We start from the raw sequence: 6,001 nt of genomic DNA, 5'->3' as shown, positions 1-6,001 counted from the left end.
GGACAATGTCAGAAACTTGGGGGGAGAGGTCACAAAATTGGACTGCGGGGGGGGGTGGTCGGGGAGGAGTTCAGGCACTTGGGCGGTGGGGGTGGGAACTTGTTTGGGGGGGTGGGAGAAGGTCTTAAACCGTGAGAGCGAACGGTGTCTGGTTCAAGTGAGCTCTGTTCTGTCTGGAGTCGGCAGTCAGAATGGCTCGAATTACACTTTGCAATGTCACTGATTACGTAGAGTGTAATATATGCACCTGTGAGTATGCTTACTTGGCAGGGGAGTAACCATGATCAACAAGGTGGACTAGCCCATTGTACTTCGGGTGTGCTGACGCCTGTGATGTCCCCAAATGCGGGATACTCGACTGCAAAATTTGTGGCAGTCGGGGACTGCGTTCGCGCTCTCCCCTGGAAAAAAAAACAAAATAGTTGTAGAGCTGTTGTCGGGTGGACTCCCTACCGGAGGAGCTCAGGCCTTTTGCCTGGAGCACAACCCATCTCCTCTATCTGGGACTCTACCTTAGCCACGACGAGGAAGCCTGGCCGGTGAACTGGCAGGAGCTGGAGGTCAAAGTCGCCGCTCGCCTAGGCTCAAGCGCGTGGGGAGATCCCGTCCGAACTGACACCCGTCCGGACGGAATTCCTCATCGGCGCCAAGTCCCGGAATCTCCCTCAGGAGCTGGCGCCTCACAACTTGAGCCTCCTCAGGGAAATCCCCTCCGTGTGTTTCAATTCTGTGCGGAGGGGTTTCCTATACGGACTGCTCCTACACACTCTCCACCTTGCCATCCTCGTCTGGCGTCCGGACATGCCACGGCACACCATCTTGCCATCCGGAGGAGGCGGGGGTCCCCAATGGAGTGCACTCTACATGGGAGTCCTCCCTCTATTTATTGGGGAGTTGGCCTGGAGGGCGTTGCACGGAGCAGTCCCGTGCAATAAGTTTTTAAGTCGGTTCACGGGACCTGGGACACCTGCAATTTCTGTGGTCTGGAAGAGTCCGTGTTCCATGTTTTTATCGAATGTACAAGGTTGCAGCCCCTATTCCAATATCTGAAGCGGCTGCTCCTCAAATTCTGGTTGCACTTCAGTCCCACACTCCTGATCTTTGGGCACTCTGTGCGGAGGGGAACGGGCAAGTCGGAAGGCCTCCTCGTGGGACTGCTCCTGGGCATGGCCAAGGGGGACATCAGCCGGTCCAGGCAGTGGGCGTTCGAGGGGGTCGTTCAGCCTGACTGCATGCCTCTCTTCCGCGGTTACATCCGAGTCAGGGTGTCCCTGGAAATGGAGCACACAGTGTCCACCGGTACGCTCGCGGCCATCCACGAGAGGTGGGCGCCGGAGGGACGGGAGCGCATCATCACCCCGGCAACCAAATTTTTATTTGATTTTAAATGTCTAAAGTTTAATTTGTTTATTGTGCCAGTTTTAGTGTTCCCCACTCCACCCCCCTTTTAGCCAGGGGGCACTTATATAAATTGTGTTTTAATGCCCTCAAAAAAAAAGGAAAAAAACAAAAAAAGGGGGGCACGTAAAACATTTTTGGAGTGTGCCGCCCCCCCCCCTCCCCCGCCCTTTAATAAGGGAGCACTTGATTATTGGTGTCTACAAAATAGTTGTAGAGCTGTTGTCGGGTGGACTCCCTGCCGGAGGAGCTCAGGCTTTTTGCCTGGAGCACGACCCATCTCCTCTATCTGGGAGTCTACCTTAGCCCTGACTAGGAAGCCTGGCCGGCGAACTGGCAGGAGCTGGAGGCCAAAGTCGCCGCTCGCCTAGGGCGCTGGACAGGACTGTTCCGAGTGCTGTTCTACAGGGGTCGAGCGCTAGTCATAAACCAGCTGGTCACTTTGACCCCTCCCCCTGCATTTTTCTTCAAGGTACAGAAGAAGCTGGTGGACTTCTTCTGGAACAACAGGAAGCACTGGGTCTCTGCTGCGGTTTTGAGTCCCCCGCTTCGGGAGACAAAATAGTTGTAGAGCTGTTGTGACTTGGCCTGGAGGGTGTTACACGGAGCAGTCCCGTGCAATAAGTTTTTAAGTCAGTTCATAGAAAGATAGAAACATAGAAAATAGGTGCAGGAATAGGCCATTCGGCCCTTCGAGCCTGCACCACCATTCAATAAGATCATGGCTGATCATGCAACTTCAGTACCCCTTTCCATCTAACTCCCTTTTGAATATATCCAATGAACTGGACTTAACAACTTACTGTGCTGGAGAATTCCATAGGTTCACAATTCTCTGGGTGTAAAAGTTTCTCCTCATCTTGGTCCTATATGGCTTACCCTTTATCCTTAGACTGTGACCCCTGGTTCTGGACTTCCCCAACATCGGGAACATTGTTCCTGCATCTAACCTGTCCAATCCCGACAGAATTTTATATGCTTCTATGAGATCCCCTCTCATTCTTCTAAACTCCAGTCAATACAGGTCCTGTCGATCCAGTCTCTCCTCATATGTCAGTCCTGCCATCCCGGGAATCAGTCTGGTGAACCTTTGCTGCACTCCCTCAATAGCAAGAACGTCCTTCCTCAGATTAGGAGACCAAAACTGCACACAATACTCAAGGTGTGGTCTCACTAAGGCCCTGTACAACTGCAGCAAGACCTCCCTGCTCCGATACTCAAATCCTCTTGCTATGAAGGCCAACATGCCATTTGCTTTCTTAACTGCCTGCTGTACTTGCATGCCTACTTTCAATGACTGATGTATCATGACACCCAGGCCTCGTTGCATCTCTCCTTTTACTAATCTGTCACCATTCAGATAATAGTCTGCCTTCCTGTTTTTGTCACCAAAGTGGATAACCTCACATTTATCCACATTATACTGCATCTGCCATGCATTTGCCCATTTACCCAACCTGTCCAAGTCTTTACCCAACCTGTCCAAGTCACCCTGCAGCCTCTTAGCATCCTCCTCACAGCTCACACTGCCACCCAGTTTAGTGTCATCTGTAAACTTGGAGATATTACATTCAATTCCTCCGTCTAACTCATTAATATATATTGTAAATAGCTGGGGTCCCAGCACTGATTCTTGCGGTACCCCACTAGTCACTGCCTGCCATTCTGAAAAGGACCCGTTTATTCCCACTCTTTGCTTCCTGTTTGCCAATCAAATCAATCCACGTCAATATATTGCCCCCAATCCCATGTGCCTTAACTTTGCACACTAACCTCTTGTGTGGGACCTTGTCAAAAGCCTTTTGAAAGTCCAAATACACATCCACTGGTTCTGCCTTATCCACTCTACTAATTGCATCCTCAAAAAATTCTAGAAGATTTGTCAAGCAAAATTTCCCCTTCATAAATCCATGCTGACTTGGACCGATCCTGTCACTGCTTTCCAAATGCGCTGCTATTACATTTTTAATAATTGATTTCAGCAGTTTCCCCACTACTGATGTCAGGCTAACCGATCTATAATTCCCTGTTTTCTCTCTCCCTCCTTTTTAAAAAAGTGGGGTTACATTAGCTACCCTCCAATCCATAGTAACTGATCCAGAGTCCATGGAATGTTGGAAAATGACCACTAATACATCTACTATTTCTAAGGCCACTTCCTTAAGTACTCTGGGATGCAGACGATCAGGCCCTGGGGCCCTAGAGATCCAGCCCACGGGCTCCCAGGCCGCCTGCAATTTCTGCGGTCCGTGTTCCATGTTTTTATCGAATGTATGAGGTTGCAACCCCTGTTCCATTATTTGAAGGGGCTGCTCCTGAAATCCTGGTTGTACTTCAGTCCCACACTCCTGATCTTTGGGCACCCTGTGCGGAGGGAAACGGGCAAGTCAGAAGGCCTCCTCGTAGGACTGCTCCTGGGCATGGCCAAGGGGGGCATCAGCCGGTCCAGGCAGCGGGCGGTCGAGGGGGTCGTTCAGCCCGACTGCCTGCCTCTCTTCCGCGGTTACATCCGAACCAGGGTGTCCCTGGAGATGGAGCAGGCGGTGTCCACTGGTACGTTCGCGGCCTTCTGCGAGAGGTGGGCGCCCGAGGGATTGGAGTGCACCATCACCCCCAGCAACCAAATTTTGATTTGATTTTAAATGTCTAAAGTTTAATGTGTTTAATTTGCCGATTTTAGTGCACACTGCCCCCTTTTAGCCAGGGGGCACTTGTATAATTTGTGTTTTTAGTGCCTTCAAAAAAAAAGGGGGTTGAAAGTGTTTGGAGTGTCCCCCCACTTTAATCAGGAGGCAGTTGCTTTAATGTTTTATTTTGTTCTCAACAAAATAGTTGTAGAGCTGTTGTCAGGTGGACTCCCTGCTGGAGGAGCTCAGGCTTTTTGCCTGGAGCACAACCCACTTCCTCTATCTGGGAGTCTACCTTAGCCCTGACTAGGAAGCCTGGCTGGCGAACTGGCAGGAGCTGGAGGCCAAAGTCGCCGCTCGCCTAGGGTGCTGGACAGGACTGGTCCGAGTGCTGTTCTACAGGGGTCGAGCGCTAGTCATAAACCAGCTGGTGGCCACTATGCTGTGGTACCGGCTGGTCACTTTGACCCCTCCCCTTGCGTCTGTCGCCAAGATACAGAAGAAGCTGGTGGACCTCTTCTGGAACAACAGGAAGCACTGGGTCTCTGCTGTGATCTTGAGTCTCCTGCTTAGGGAGGGCGGTCAGGAATTGGTGTGCGTCAGCACCCAGCTTGCGACTTTCCATCTTCAGACCCTGCAGAGATACCTCTACGTCGTGCCCCCTCCTAGGTGGTGTGTGCTGGCGACGTATTTCTTCCGCCAGCAGTGCAGCTTCAATTACGACACGAAGCCCCTGTTTGTGAGTCTGGGGGGCATCAGGACCGCCGTCCAGGGGCTGCTTGTCTTTTACCAGGAGGCGGGCGAGGCCGAAGAGGCCAAGTCCGAGCCCGCGCAGCCAATTATTGACATCCCCTGGGATCTGCTTGACTTGACGGAAAAATGTAACAAATTTCAAGACCCCCCACCCACTGGGATGGGGGGTGATGGCGGGGAGGGTGAGGAATCCCAATCTTCATACCTGACATTGGAGCTGGGGGACTTGGAGGACCTGGAGCAGTTCTTCGGCCCGGTCTCTCCGTGCTCCCCAGTGCCTGGGGCAGAGAGGGATCCCCGTCCACTGTCACTTCCAGACCCGGCATCCCAGGAATAGCCCAGGGGGGACTCCTCTTCTGACGATCCTGGGGGTGGGATCGTGACAGAGCAGGGCCGGATGGTGCGGCCGGGCCGGTTGCTGTACCCTGTGCGGTCGACGGACCGGCTGCTGGTGGCGACCTCCCAGTGGAGGACGGGGACTCGGTGGTAAGCGTGGGAGAAGAACTTGAGTTCATCATCAGTGAGGCGATGGATCTCCTTGTGCCTGCCACTGAGTCCCCCCTAATTCCTGCCAAGGAACTCCGGCACAATGCCACGGTTGCCGCAATAGAGCCCATCTGGCCCGGGACAGATGGTCCGAGCAGACACTGCTCATCAGGTCCATCCATGCCGCTGTCAAAACCATGGGCGCGGGCGGGGCCTTATCAAAACCAGAAACCCTTGAGCTGCGCTGGCTCAGAATGTTCCTCGCTGGGTTGCTGAGGGAGTGGAGGTCATCAAACGACTCAGCTCCCCCCCCCCCACAGTAGTTTAAGTTAGAGGTTGCACTATGCTTTTGTCATGAAGATAACCATAGCCAGCCTCAACTTCAACAGTGGCAGAGAGGCACGCCATAGATTTAACAATTTTTCGCTACTACGGGAGGGGAAATATGCGGTGTGCTTCCTGCAAGAAACCCACACCATTTAGGGAATGGAAGACCAACAGGAAGAGCAGTGCAAGGAAGGTAGTGCAGGAGTCCCATGTGGTCATCCCCCTGCAAAACAGATACACTGCTTTGGGTACTGTTGAGGGGGATGACTCATCAGGGGAGGGCAGCAGCAGCCAAGTTCATTGCACCATGGCTGGCTCTGCTGCATAGGAGGGCAGCAAAAAGAGTGGGAGAGCAATAGTGATTGGGGATTCAATGGTGAGGGGAATAGATAGGTGTTTCTGCGGCCGCA

General features: G+C 52.7%; 1 pseudogene; it reads left to right on the top strand.

Annotated features, from left to right (window-relative positions):
• Positions 1 to 255: 255 nt before the first annotated feature.
• On the top strand, positions 256 to 404 carry LOC139278535 (U1 spliceosomal RNA; annotated as a pseudogene).
• The last annotated feature ends 5,597 nt before the right edge of the window (positions 405 to 6,001 follow it).

This window comes from Pristiophorus japonicus, chromosome 1 (assembly GCF_044704955.1).
Source record: "Pristiophorus japonicus isolate sPriJap1 chromosome 1, sPriJap1.hap1, whole genome shotgun sequence".
NCBI lineage: Eukaryota > Metazoa > Chordata > Chondrichthyes > Pristiophoridae > Pristiophorus > Pristiophorus japonicus.
The sequence above is the reverse complement of the archived record's forward strand: the minus strand, read 5'-3'. Positions and strand labels throughout refer to the sequence as shown.